Consider the following 13,334-nt stretch of genomic DNA (forward strand, 5'->3'; position numbering starts at 1 on the left):
AAAATGTACATGTAAAATAATGGCATAGCAAACCCATTAATTCCACTCTATTCATCATAATTCATAATCTGTTCTTCTTGCTTGGACCTTAGAGCTTAGTGTCCAGTGATTATTTTCTTTCATTTAGATGTTGATATGACCACTTAATATGGATCAGGTCCTGTGGGAACGTGGTGCCAAATAGCCATCTAGGCTGCCACGCTCTTTCCCAGTTATTTTTAATGTATAACTTTATGTGTTCTGTTTTGAACATCCCTGTCTGATGGTCTCTGTCTGTGATGACTCTCCATAATTGAATGGAATTAAAGTGGGAGTTTATGGTTCTTCTTGGTCTTTTAAAATATTTTGCTGGCTTAGAAATGCATTATATTTCATGATGACCTTACTTAATGAGAGGTACCATCTCCTTTACTAAGGCTGAAGTTTTTAGCCCACAGCAGATGTTGGCTGAGCTTGCAGGTATGAAGCTTTTATTTGAAAGGGTATAAAACGCTTTAAAAATACGGCTTGCAGGTTCTGTGGCCAGCACTCAGTGCTTAGACAGCACCTTTCATTTTTCAAGGTGTTTTGCAAATATTGGTCTACAGAAGATCCTGAAATGAGTCATATTATCCCCATTTTGCAGATGATGAGGCAGAGATGTTGAGGCCATTGACTGCCTTGAAATGGTGCAGGCCACTCCAGAGCCAGGCCAGAAACATTGGAGACTGAGTTCTCAGGGAAAGAGGCATCCTCAATGTCAGAGACATTAAAAAACCCTAAACAAAACACAGAAATGTCTAGGTGACTTGCCCAAGGCTGGGGGGAATTGTCAGTACCACTGTGCTTTTGCTTTGCATGTAGATCACAGCCTTGGGGCTTGCACTGCCACATTATGCTTTTTCTTTGCCCCTGGAAAGAATAGAAATGCTTTGAGCAAAGTGGTAGGTTTCATTGAGTCCCCTTTTTTTTATAAATACAGTAGGTCAGAGGTTGGCCCACAGGCCTGTGATCAGCCAGCAACCAGGGCAGAATTAGGGCTCTGGCCTTCTGTTGAGCTTTGTGTACCTGGATACTGGAAAATAAGAATTGATGATGTGACAATACAATTGAGGGTTGTGTGTGGGTGAGAAGTTTGTGCTAAGGAAGACAAGATAGATCAAAAGATTTCCAAACTGGGGTCTGTAAAGCAACCTCTGATAGTCTGCAGCGACTGTCTCGGCATGCAGCCCCCTCCTCATTTTGGATGTAGAGTTGGTCAGGGTGTGTTACTGGGCAGTCTTTCCTACTGCTGCTCCTTTGCTGTCAGTGCCGTTGGAGATCCTGGCACACCGATGCTTCTGGAAACGCAGCGGGAAAAGGAGGTGGTCCCCAAGAGAAACTGTTGAAAAGTTTAAGCTGGTGTATTCTGTAATATATTCCCCAAAGCAATCCAAATTCCTCGAGATTGCTTTGAAGTCCAGGACAGGAAGGATTTCTTTTAAGCACAGGTGATAATTATTACTAGCTCGCTGCATGCATTACCGGTTTCTGTTATTGCTGAGTGCCCAGGGTGTTGGGATGTGTGTGTACATCTGTGCTTGACTTTTCACAGATACAACACATACAAATACTGACTGTTCCCATGCCCTGTCTGTGCTGACCTGCTTGGGCTGTCCATGCCCCTTTAAGAGGCAGGCACTCTCTGATTCATGTAGGCTGTTTCTGGCAGATTTAGGGTCTTGCAAAAGATGCCCTTAGTCCCTTATTAAATATTCATAAGAGGGTGGGGTCACATTTTTGTGACCTGAAAAAAATACCATTAATAAATTTGTTATCTGACACAAAAACACTTTAGGGTGGAAAGCAATCTGTATCGCATCCCATTTAACATCAGATCACAAGTTGTCAGTAAATTGGGTCCTTTGTCTTTGCTTCTTGTGAGGTTTCTTCAGCAGCATCACTAATGGGGCTATTGTCTGACAGCCCGACTCCTGCAAATAACGGGAGGTTTTTGGGAACGGTGTGGGGCGGCTCCATCTTCACTGGTACTTGCACATAAAGTAACTGCATCATTTTTGTCTTCAGAAACTAAGTGAAAATGTACAAAAATATAATTGAAATAATGGGAGAGATTTTACAAATAGTACTGTCTGAGATGAAGTCGAGTTGGACTCGATTCTTGTGGCATCGAACTCAGTATATTCAGAATAGGAGCTTTTGGGGCAAGGGAAAACAGAGTACTAGGGCCGTGGCAGCCCCTGGGTTTGAGAGGGCACGTGGCTGTGATAGGGTCGAGTTTGGGTGGTGGAGTCTGGACGAGTTTGTGAAGCTTCTCCTGAGTAAGGTGCCGCTGTGCCCCATGGTCAGAGAGGTGCCACAGACCCAAACACAGGTTTGGGTGCTCGGCTGTCTTAGGGCCGGGCAGCGCTGGGTGCTCGGCTGTCACTGGTCCCAAGGCTTGGCCAGGGAAGGGGAGATGCTCCCCTCGGCAGGCCGGGCGCGCTGGCGGTGCTGATTCCTGTCAGAGGCATCTTACGGTCGGGTTTTTTTATTATTCTTACTGCTGTTTTCCGATACTGAAATCCCGGGCTTGGGAAAAGGCAGGAGAGGGGGGAGCGCGAGCCACTTTCCGCGGGAGACCAGAAAGTTGCGGGGCGGGCAGGAAAGGTCCCCTCCGCCCCGCGGCTGCCCCGGGGAGTGTCCGGGTGGGGTGTCCGGGGGCTGCCCAGCGGGGGTGTCCAGCCGGCCGTGCCCGGGCGGGGGGCGGGTTTGCCCCGCGGGGCGCCCCGTTCCGGGGCGGGGTGTGCGCGGCGGCGCAGGGCGGGGCCGCGCGGGTGGCGGCGGCGGCGGCGGCGGCACAGCCCGCGAGCAGCGCCCGCACTCCGCCCGCGCCCGCGGAGGGTCCGCAGCGCTCCGCGCCCGCCGCTCGCAGCCCGCCCCATGGCCCGGCGCGCCCGCCGCCCGCCGCCGCACAGGTGGGTGCCCCGCGCCGGGAACGGGGGGGAGGCCGCGCAAAGTGGCGGAAAACAGCCCGGGCAGCCCGGAGGAGCCGCGCGGAGACGGCTGCGCTGGAGGAGGGGGAGGGAGGGAGGGAGGGACAGGACAGCGTGTGCGCCCCGCGACTCGCCGGAGGTTTTTCAGAAGTGATGGGCAGCGCGGAGCGTGTCGCCTGGAGTGTGTCGTGACAGTCGCAGCCGCGCGGGGCTGTGCGGCGGTGCCGGAGTTTGGAAGAAGAGCGAGGGAGCGGGGAAAGTGCTCAGAGACGGAGAAAACACACTGTCAGGTTTAAATGTCAGGAACCGCCATCGCCGAATGGACTCGCCAGTCAATTTACCAGGGAGAAATTGAGTGAGTGAGCTTTGTGTTTGGCAGTGGCCGGTGCTGCGAGCCGCGGCGAGGTGGATGCAGCGGGATCGCGGTGCCAGCCCCGGGGCCGGCGTTGCAGTGCGAGTGAGCCGAATTTTCGAGGGTGGTGGTGGTGGTGGTGGTGGGGAGGAGGGAACCCTTAGGAAGTGGGTGGTAAGTTTAGAGCAAAGTGCATATACACTCTTCCTCTCTGGAATTAACTCCTTCAAAGCCAGCTTGTCTCCGAAAACACCGAGAGTTCTCGCTTGTGCTTCTGGCAGGGAAAGCCCCTCGGCAGAAAAGCAGAGCCGGCTCGGTGCGTGTGCCGGCGATTGACTCGCTACCATTTCATATTTTTAAATAAAAGCAAGCTTGGTGACAGGAAATGTGAATCATTTGGGGTGACCAAGATCTCTATGAAAACCAAACGGTTGGATTTATTCTGTCCGTGAGTGTTGAGTTGTGAACTAGAAAAAATTGCAAAAGTTTATTTCTGATAAAAAGTTACTTAAGCAGGCTAGCTTGCCTTTTTGTAAATAAACTGAAATGTTAAAATCTTCTTTTATTTGGATCACAGATGGTTTTCATGCCTTTGCCCAATCCTGGAAAGACTTGCCCATGTGCAGTAGCTGTAATGGGAGCGTAGCATCTCTCCCTCTCTTTCCCGCCGGAGCTGTAAACACTCTGCCTGCTAAATTAGTATTTGCCAGATCAAACCCCTCGTAGATGGGTTTAATGTGCAGAGCTTTCAGGCATCTTGCACATCTTTACACCAGGCTGAAAAGCATTTCTGTTTGCTTCTGGCTCTTCTAAAAGTCATGGCTACAACGCGTGTGTGTGTGCGTGTGTCATTAGGGTGTGCTTCTGTCTGGTTAAGAAATGGCTTTTGTTGATTGTGTATTTATTGCAGTAGCAGCCTAGGAAGTCTCTAAAAGCAGGCACTCTCCCCACAGCCAGCGGAAAATCTGCTGTCAGAAGGCTTTCAGTGATCTCCTGTGGCTACATCCAAAAAATTTCATTGATAAGGCTGCAGAGATGAAACCCGAGTCCTGCCTAAACAGAGTAGCTGCCTTGGCCTAGACTGTGATAGAGCTGAACTGCAAACTGATTGGTCTGACACTTTATAATCAAAGTTGATTTATTGTTCATTAGTAGTGCATTAGCCCTTTCAGGCAAGACAGTTATTTGTGTAGTGGCCTGTCAAACAAAAGACCGCTAGCACCTGTCATTTCTAAACCATGAGATAAGCAAGTAGATATTAAGATAACGCAAATAGGAATACACTGGCATGAGGTAAAGTTCTAGCAATTTCTCTGTAAGAAATACTCTTTTATTTAACGTGCTCATGTTTAGCAAATAGAGGAACTGGATTATAGAGTGAAGGGGTTCCCCTGCACCACGACCATCAGGAGGAGAAGGCACTGGGAATGAGCTGGGCATCTGTGGCATGTGGTTTCAGAGGATCTCGGAGGTGAGGAGGCAGCTGGGGCAGATAATTACTTGGGAAAAGCCAGTTGCTGAAACAGAAAGAAGATGTGAATGCTGTTTTGTAGCCTTAATTTAATTTTGTTTGATTTTGGTTTTAGTGTGAAAGCAAGATTGAGGCCCTTTTTAGTGTTTTTTCCCTGACTCCTTCCTCTTCTTCCAATGGACAGATGTCATGAAAGGATGCTCTTACTGGCAGGGGTTAATTATATGGAAACTTGATGACATCACAGCAGAGCTGTGAGAATGTCAAAATACATCTGCTGCCATATTCAGACATATTGCTCTCCCTCCTCTCCCCCTATGTCAGATCCCCTCCCCTCTCAAAAGGGAATGATCTCATGACATAAAACAGAAAACAACACAAGTGTCAAAAGAAAACAAAATTAGTGAACTTTTGTCTGCCACCATAGAAACGAGGATTAACTTATGTTATTCCAGAGCATGGAATGGAGACTATCTGCATGAGGATATATAGTGTATTGTCTTCTGTGAATTTTCATTTGACAGGGATTTTGGAGGCTGTGATCTTAATTAAATCTCAACTGACTCAAATAATGCATCTAAAGGCATGCAGTGTTGCGTAACCTTGCTGAGTTGGTAAACCATAAATCATCAGAAAGCTTATGATAGGAAGGGCTGCTTTGAAATTTTTTTTGTTTGCTACAGTTGGTTTGGGTTTTTTAGTCTTGTTTAACATACCCTTTGCTGTGCTGTGCCATTGTGCCCTCCCTTTTCTAAGCAGTGTTATTTTTGCTTTAAAAAAAAAAGCTCTGAGACATGCTCTGACCAGTCACTCAACTGAACTAAAGAGAAGTCATAAATAAAATGGGATTGACAGGGAAGAAATGAAATGCCTGCGCTGGCTTTGCGGGTATCTCTCTGCTCAGAGGAAGGTGTGGGTGCCTCACATTCTTCCCCAGCTGGATGAGCCCTCCACACGTTTTGGAAGTGTAACTCTCAACCCCACACTGAAATTTATGCTGGGGCACAAACAGTGATCAGACACCATGGTGGAGTCGTAACGCGTCGCCCCTGGGTTGTAAAGGGTCACAGATGGATGATTGCACTGATGGACAGTGGGCTCTGATGTCTGCACAAGTTGAGTTGATTTTAGTTGTGTGCGAGGAAGAAAAGGGCTGCAACAGTTGTGTGGAGAAGGTTAAAGGGGAATTTTAGGCATTGAAAGCGAGGTAGGGCAGTCAGAGCGATTTCTTATGCACCATTTTAGACCTGACAGTGCTCAAGCGCTGTTGTTGCTTGAGAATGAAGTTGTTTTTAAAATACTGAAGCTAAACAAGTGACTGTTTCAGTGTAAAAAGCTTTGGGTTTTGTGTCTGTGATTACATGCTCCGGGCTGCTGAAGAAAGGTAAGGGGAGAAAGATTATTGCATTCAAAAGTTTAAGGACTTTTCCTGTGCTTTCCTAAAGCTCTGTATTTCTTAGTCGTTTCAGAGCTGCTGGAGACAAACCTGAGCTGGGAGGGACACAGCACTTCGATTTACTTTCTGAAAAGGTTTCTCAGTAGCAGGATAACTTACTGGTGTTGTTTTTCTCCCCTCTTTGCTAGGGAAAAGCAGTAGCAGGGGTAGTTTTATCAACACCTGCAAAACTAGATTGTGGGAAAGTCCTGACACCATAAGCTAAATTTGTTATTGTTTGGTGAAAGGCTTGGCTGGTTTTAAGCAGTTTGTTTGTTTTATTGAAAGCAGAACTGCATTACTGGAAACTACTTTGCTGTAGTTCAGTTAAAATGTCCTGTACTGTTTTGTTTTTATAAGGTGCTTACTTGTTCAGCTTCACTTTTCCAGTTATAAGGAAGGGAAAAAAAAATCCACTGTGCACTCATCTGCAGATTAAAGTGGCTGTGTAGAGATTGGGAGAGAAGCAGAACTGGCAAATACCTCTTCCTCAACCTTTCTTTCTCCATTTGTTTCTTCTTATTTTTTTTAACCTTTACAGCACGGTTTCCTGTGCTGGCAGGAGGATCTGTAGTTTGTACTGAAGTAGAATAAATGTTAGAAACCCCAGACTGAATATTGAACAAATAAGTGGAATTGCTAATTGTTCTGTGCACTAGTGTCGGATGGATTTGCCTTCATTGATTAGGTAAGATGCTCTGTTATTTGGGAGGGACAACATCCCCTCCTCCCCAAACCGACAACGGGTTTTAATTTTTAAGCTTTATCTTGCCCTTAAATCTGAAACATCATTGTTCAAATAACTGAGAACAAGGTAAACCAACAACATCAAAAAGGTCGGCTTCTGTGATTTCTCAAGGGCTTGTTATTTTGTACTTTCGAATTCTATTTGATGTCTTGACAAAACAAGATGACACAAGGGAGAATACATTAAATTTTGATTTTCATCTAACCTGTTACAGTAGTGGCAGCTTAATTTCTTTTACTTTTTACCGAAGACGGCTTTTTGCACAATTACTCTAATTGCCACGCCACTTTATGAGAAGGTTTCTTTACGGGTTTCCCATTTGCCTTGATTTTGTGAGGCATTTTTTGAACGTGCTTTGACCTTTAACACTGCGAGCTGGCTGGTTGGAGTGTGTCTTCATTAGAAGTAAATCAGTGAATGGCAAAATTGTCAAAGAAGCAACTGATGTTTTCTCATTAGAATCTAATTTGCACCGTCGTGCTTAGCTGTGATGTTTAGCTGTAGGTGTCTGCCATAGGTGTGAAAACCTGCACATTTTTAAGCAAATAAAGTTTACAACTGTTATAAAGGTGACACTTGGAACCAGAGTGGCAAAGTCTACCCTAGTGTTTAGGCAGAGGCTCGGGTTTGTGTGGGAAATAAACAGCATGATTTAACCAGGTGCATTTTTTTTCCAGAATCACTAATATTTTCAGCTGGCCACCACAATGTACGTCATCTGAAATGCCCTGAGTTTGAAGAGCAGGCAGCTGTGGATTTGATTCTTGCAGGAGAAAATAGCCAGGGATGGAGAGAGGGTTCATCTTTCCTAGAAATCCATGGGGAGTTTCAGTTCTTAAAAATCTGCCATAAGAAAAAAACCCAGCCCCTCTATGTAACACTTCCCTCTTACTCACATGAAACTCTGGGCATATTAAGTGTTGCCGGTTCAATCACAGTCTTTTATTATTTAATTAAGCTCTCCGTAATGTATGTATGAATTAATACACAAATGTAAGGAGTCTGACACGATGATCATTCTCAGTATATTAAGGGTGTTTGGGAGAGAGGGTTTCAAGGGGTTTTCAAGGGCTTTAGGGGTATTTTGGATGTTTCTAAGAAGGATTGCTTTTGGTTTATTTGAGGCTTTTTTGGCAGAATATGTTGATCTAACATTTCCTTTCCTAAACTCTGGGAATAAAGCAGATATTTTTTTCCTTATTATTTTTTTTATTTTTAAACTGAATCGTTACAAAACATCACCACTGTTTGGACCTGTGTACAGCAGGTTATAATTTTTCCTTTTATGCTAGAGAGGGAAACAAAACCAGTAACTTTCAAAAATGAGAAATGGTGATGGTAATCTCGAGGCTGGGATCTCACTCAGCTTATTAAAAGGGTATTTGGTTGTGTGTGTATCTGTGTTCTGGTTTAGTCTATTTGACAAATGTTAGATGTAGAAAGGATTTAATTTATGTAAACTTTATATTTTTATGCAAATTAAATGGGTATTTATTATAGCAGAAACAATTATCCTGGCACTTAGTGAGAAACCTGGTATGCATGAGAAGTGGAAGATAAGATCAGATGTTTCATTCTGTAAACAAATACGAAAATACTCCCATTTTTCCTCAGCTAGAAGAGAATACAGAAGACAGCAGACATCCTGACGTGCCGGGGTATGTCAGCATAGCCCATCGTTCTGCTTTCTGTGGGTCAGAGGGAGATCTTCCCTCCTGATAAAACATAATAAACAAAATTAAAATAATAAAATGCTAATTTAATTTTAAAGAGGGTTTTTTCCCCCTCCTTCTCTTTTAATAGGGAGTTGTATTGTTACGGAGAGAACAGTTATGCTAATGATAGACTACTTAGCTGATTTTACATTAATATAATAAACATTACCTGTCTTAATGCGCTCTGTTGTATTACGGCAAAATAACTAAGTCTGAAAGTGAGATTCCATTTCACATAATGAACCAGCATTGCAGTTTCTGCGTGAATAATTCCAAGAGCGGCGGTTTTGTGTTGGGATTTTGGAGGATGAAATACTATGTCAGAAATGTTTTAGTCTCAGGATGGAAGCAGGTCCTGCCTTCAGCACTTCTTGCTTTGCTGGGCTCTACTCTGGCTTGTGGCATCTCTTCTTGCCTCTCTGCTTGCCAGGCTGTCAGTGTTTTATCTTCTCCTGTTTTACATTGTTTCAGCTGAGAATTTTTTATATTTTAAATGCATTACATATAGGAGCTTTCTAATAGGACAGCTCAAGTTCATTGTTTGGTTTTACTTGGCCGTAGCTATTTTTATTGTAGCCCAGTATTTTTAACTGTTCCTCAGCAACTTGCTCTTTCTGTGTTCAGCTGTTTTGCTCGGTTTAACTTTTATCACAAAATCTTTAACCGAAGAATTTCTGTTTGGAAATCCAGGGTGCCTGGTATGAGGGCTTATTGAAATCAAGTTTGAACATAGATCATGGGAGAAAAGGATTTTCTGGCAGAGTTGTTCTTTATGAATTAAGGAAACCCTCCCCATCTTCCATGCATGCGTGCTAACAGTTAACAAGAGCACAGCCACATCCAGCATCGCAGGCACAGGGTGTGAAAAGGGCATTCTTTTTTTTTCTTTTTGCTTCATACAAGATTAAACTACTTGAAATTATTTAGCTAGTATTTAATTATATTAATATCACTGAAAATGAGGGAATGGAGATGATTAAATAGGACTAAATCATTTTCATCCCCGTGACCCTTGTCTGGGTTGTGTGGAGGAGTGACAAATGCATCCCTGCTGTAATTTCGTGAGGAAGTTAAAGGTGAACTTGGCCCAAGTTTGTGGAAGTTCTCCTTGGTCGTTCTCTCCAAAATACGGTGTGTTTGCAGGGCTTGAAATAGGGGCCATGGAGGGGACTGTAGGGAATGGGAGGGCTTTGGGGGATGTGGATGAGCAGCAGGCAAAAAACCCTGGGAGAAACAGTGTCTGAAGACAGTTGTGAGTATTAAAGACATTTTTGCCGTTGATGGTATTAGCATGTCAGCAGGTCCATACTAGCACAACTCCAAAAGCCAAATTGCAGCTGTATTTTTACCTTTGCTGCCAGGTTTACATGCAGCTGGGTATCTACCACACCCTATTGTTATCAGTCAACAATACCAAAAGTAGTTCATCAATCATATCAATAACAACAATCATGTTTCATGTGCAAAATAGAAATAAACAACTTGAAAGGGAAAATAAAAGATTGATTTCTTGTCTGTATGCTAACTTAGCATTCTTTAAATATATCTGCCAGTAGTTTAATTTGAACTTCAACTCCCTGAAGGCAGTAAGACAGAATTATTTTAGTTCTTCATAAACTGCCTTCTGTGATTCATTGTTAACTCATAAAACACACTCATTTTCATGTACTCAAACAGTTAAGTCATTTTTAAAGTTGGTTTGTAATTTTTCTTGGCAACACATTTAAGTTGACATCTGAGAGATAGAAATCTAAAATGAATTTATAGCTCTCGGTTTAGGTTTCACTTACTATCAGACAAAATATCAGAAATAAATATTTTTTATCTAACATAATGTAAAGTATATTGCACAGTATCTAAAATAAAGTTTAGTTTTGACTGAATACACTCAAAAAGGGACCCATAAATATTAGAGAGCTGTAGTTAAGAACTTACATGACTGTTTTAAATACTATTGATTTAAACCACTGGCTAGATTTTATGAATCAAAGTGTAATTTCCAAGCTTCGGCTATATTTCTCATCGCTAAAGCACTCTCTCTTGTGTGCCTTTAGCAGCTTTCCAGACATTCAACACGGGATTAAATGATAGTAGTTACAATGATCAATAGGTTAAGACCGGTACAATCACTCTTACCGCTAATGACCTCGGTAGTAATGGGTAATAAAGTGTGGGCTATAATAGCCTATTGCTGGTGCTGCATGCCCTTTGATTCCTAGTATTACCAGGGACTAGCTACATGGAAAAGTTGGACGTTGGGAGTTAAGAGAGTGGATATATAGGCCATCATTCTTAACTATTTAAAGTCCTCAGACAGTCCGTGTGCCCACGCTCATCCGGGATGTGTGTTGTCATTTTTAACACAATAGTTTCTGGTTTATTTGAATTTGGTTGTTCAAGGTTTCCGTAAGTTGCTTTCGCGATAAACTGAAGTACAGGCTTTGGCTAAATGTGGCTGTTAGCTGTGTTTATAAATGGAAGGCAGCACCTCCTTTAGGGGTGCAGGTGTGGTGTGAAAATGTGGTTTCAGATGGTAAAATGAAGTTGAACGGACCAATGCAAACTTGTACTCCCTGTACTTGTGCTCTGTAGCTGTGTGCCATATATATATATATACACGATAACTTTTTTCTTTCTGGTTAAGTGCTGCTGTTCTTGCTGTTCCACTTCTCACTGGAAGGTACATAGCCAGTTTTCAAAGATAGGGCCAAATTGTCAGATATGTCCCGAGATAAATGCGCAAAAAGGCTGTGGAAGTGAATGGGAGTTGTCCCTGCCCAGCTGACAGCAGAATGTGGCCCTTTGGATTAATCACCGATGTGTAGGGTTTACAGCACCCCACCCTATTCCTGTCTGTATCCCTGCTTGTCGTCATAAATCTGACTGAACAGTATTTGTCTTGTCTATCTTCCAAGAAGGGCACAGAAAACATACTTAAACATGCTTCCTCTTCTGTTTGCTTGGTCCAACTTCAATGAGAGGTAGTACAAACCCCAGGGTAAAGTAAACTTCTCTGGGGATGAGAATAATGAAGGTGAGTCACGCTTCGGGGTGAAGATAGTGACGGCAGGATTTAATTAAATAATTTTCTACTCCCAGAAAAGTTTTTAAAAGAGTACAGATTAAGACCGTGCCAGCCATGGTCGAATGGCCCCTGGTTTTGGTGGTTCCTGGCGTTTGACCCATAATTAAATCTCCATTTGCCTGCATTCATACCAGCCTGATCCACATTAGCTGTATGGGAACATGCTGTGCCATGGGAAATGCTCAGAGGACCTCGCTGTATCTGCATTAATGGGATGTCAGGTGTGCGAGCCCTTGGTAGGCTTTGCTCAGATGAATGTTTCTGAGGCAGTGTCTGTCCCTGGCGCACGACATGTACACAACAACATGGGGAGATGTGCAGTGTACATGCATCTGACCTTCAGGAACCATTTTTAGTTCATCAAAATTAGTGATGCTGAGAAATCAGGACATCAGTGCATAATGACTGTGAAATTAGGAATGAGAGCTTGCTATGCAAATGACAGGACAAATCATGTGAAAAAGTCAAGATAAACTGCATATTAAGACATTATGTTACATAAAATTAATACTGCATTTCTCTCTTGCTTACTACTACACTGGGAGGGGTTTTTTTAAACTCCTTTATCTTCTCATCAGGTATTGTCTGCGAATTTTTTAGAAAGTGGTGCACAGAAAAAGTGCTAAACATGTTATTACCTTTTATCGTAATACATGAGATGACAGGAGATCCTTTTTAGCAAAGTATATCCTTTACTGCTTTTAGTTTTGTGCTGTCATGTATTTGATTTGAAACTATAGAAAAGTAAGGTGCTTAAATATTACTGTTAAAACTCATATGGGTTTTGTCTTTTCCTCATTCGTTTTTTTTCCTCCTTTTTCTTTTTTTGGGTGGAGGGTAGAGGGGTGGGTTTCTAGGGAAATAGTCTTCTTGCATTACTGGGACTGACAAAATGGTTCTCATGTAGTCTGCAAATTAAACACAAGTGCAGTGATTATTTTGAATAGCTAAATTACATTCTAGAAAGCTTGCAGAATTCATAGCATTGTCATTAGGTATCCGCTTGAATACAATTTGTGTAACCTTGGCCAAGACAGCCTGTCATTTTAATGTCAGTGTTTTATCTGAACAAGACATCATCCTTTCAGATACAGTGTACAGGTTCCTTGCAAAGATGCCCGTGCAGAAACGTGTTAACAGTTGCAAATATGAAATGCTATCAAGTTCATCACTGTAGCTGTTTGTCACTGAAATGTCATGGAAAGCGGCTTTTAATGGTATCTCACATAATATGAAAGAATTGAAGACATCTGTATGCTGGGTGAATATGGAATGGTAAAGACATCGTGGTAGGGCCTTTCTGTAAAAATTGCATAGAAGCCTAGTGCTGTTATTCACATCACTGAGTCTTCCTTCAATTTTCTTAAAAACCTGTCGTAATAGGGTCTAGATCCCATCAGTGTAGGATGTTTGGCTGTTGCATTTCTGTACAGGAGGCAAGGGCTTTCTGAGAGGGAAAGGACCCAGTTGCCAATTTCTTGTAAAAATAAATGAATCTTTACCATATTGCTTGCTTTAAAGAATTTCCATCCACTAATGTTTTTCAAAAGAGGAATTTAGTCACCAGGAAAGTT

The 13,334-nt window shown here is 43.0% G+C and overlaps 1 protein-coding gene across 20 annotated transcripts in view; it reads left to right on the top strand.

The window, feature by feature from the left end:
- The window catches only part of FOXP1 (forkhead box P1), a 380,458-nt gene that overhangs the window by 291,400 nt on the left and 75,724 nt on the right, over positions 1 to 13,334 (top strand). The window contains exon 1 of one of the 20 annotated variants that reach the window (XM_071550254.1): positions 2,807 to 2,936. The exons of 18 other annotated variants lie outside the window; for them this stretch is intronic. The gene's annotated coding sequence lies outside the window, so the exon portion shown is untranslated. Of the gene's footprint in view, positions 1 to 2,806; positions 2,937 to 3,147; positions 3,310 to 13,334 lie in introns of those variants that run through there. One more of the 20 variants, XM_071550255.1, reaches the window with a different exon arrangement.

Source organism: Pithys albifrons, chromosome 3 (genome assembly GCF_047495875.1).
Source record: "Pithys albifrons albifrons isolate INPA30051 chromosome 3, PitAlb_v1, whole genome shotgun sequence".
Classification (NCBI taxonomy): domain Eukaryota; kingdom Metazoa; phylum Chordata; class Aves; order Passeriformes; family Thamnophilidae; genus Pithys; species Pithys albifrons.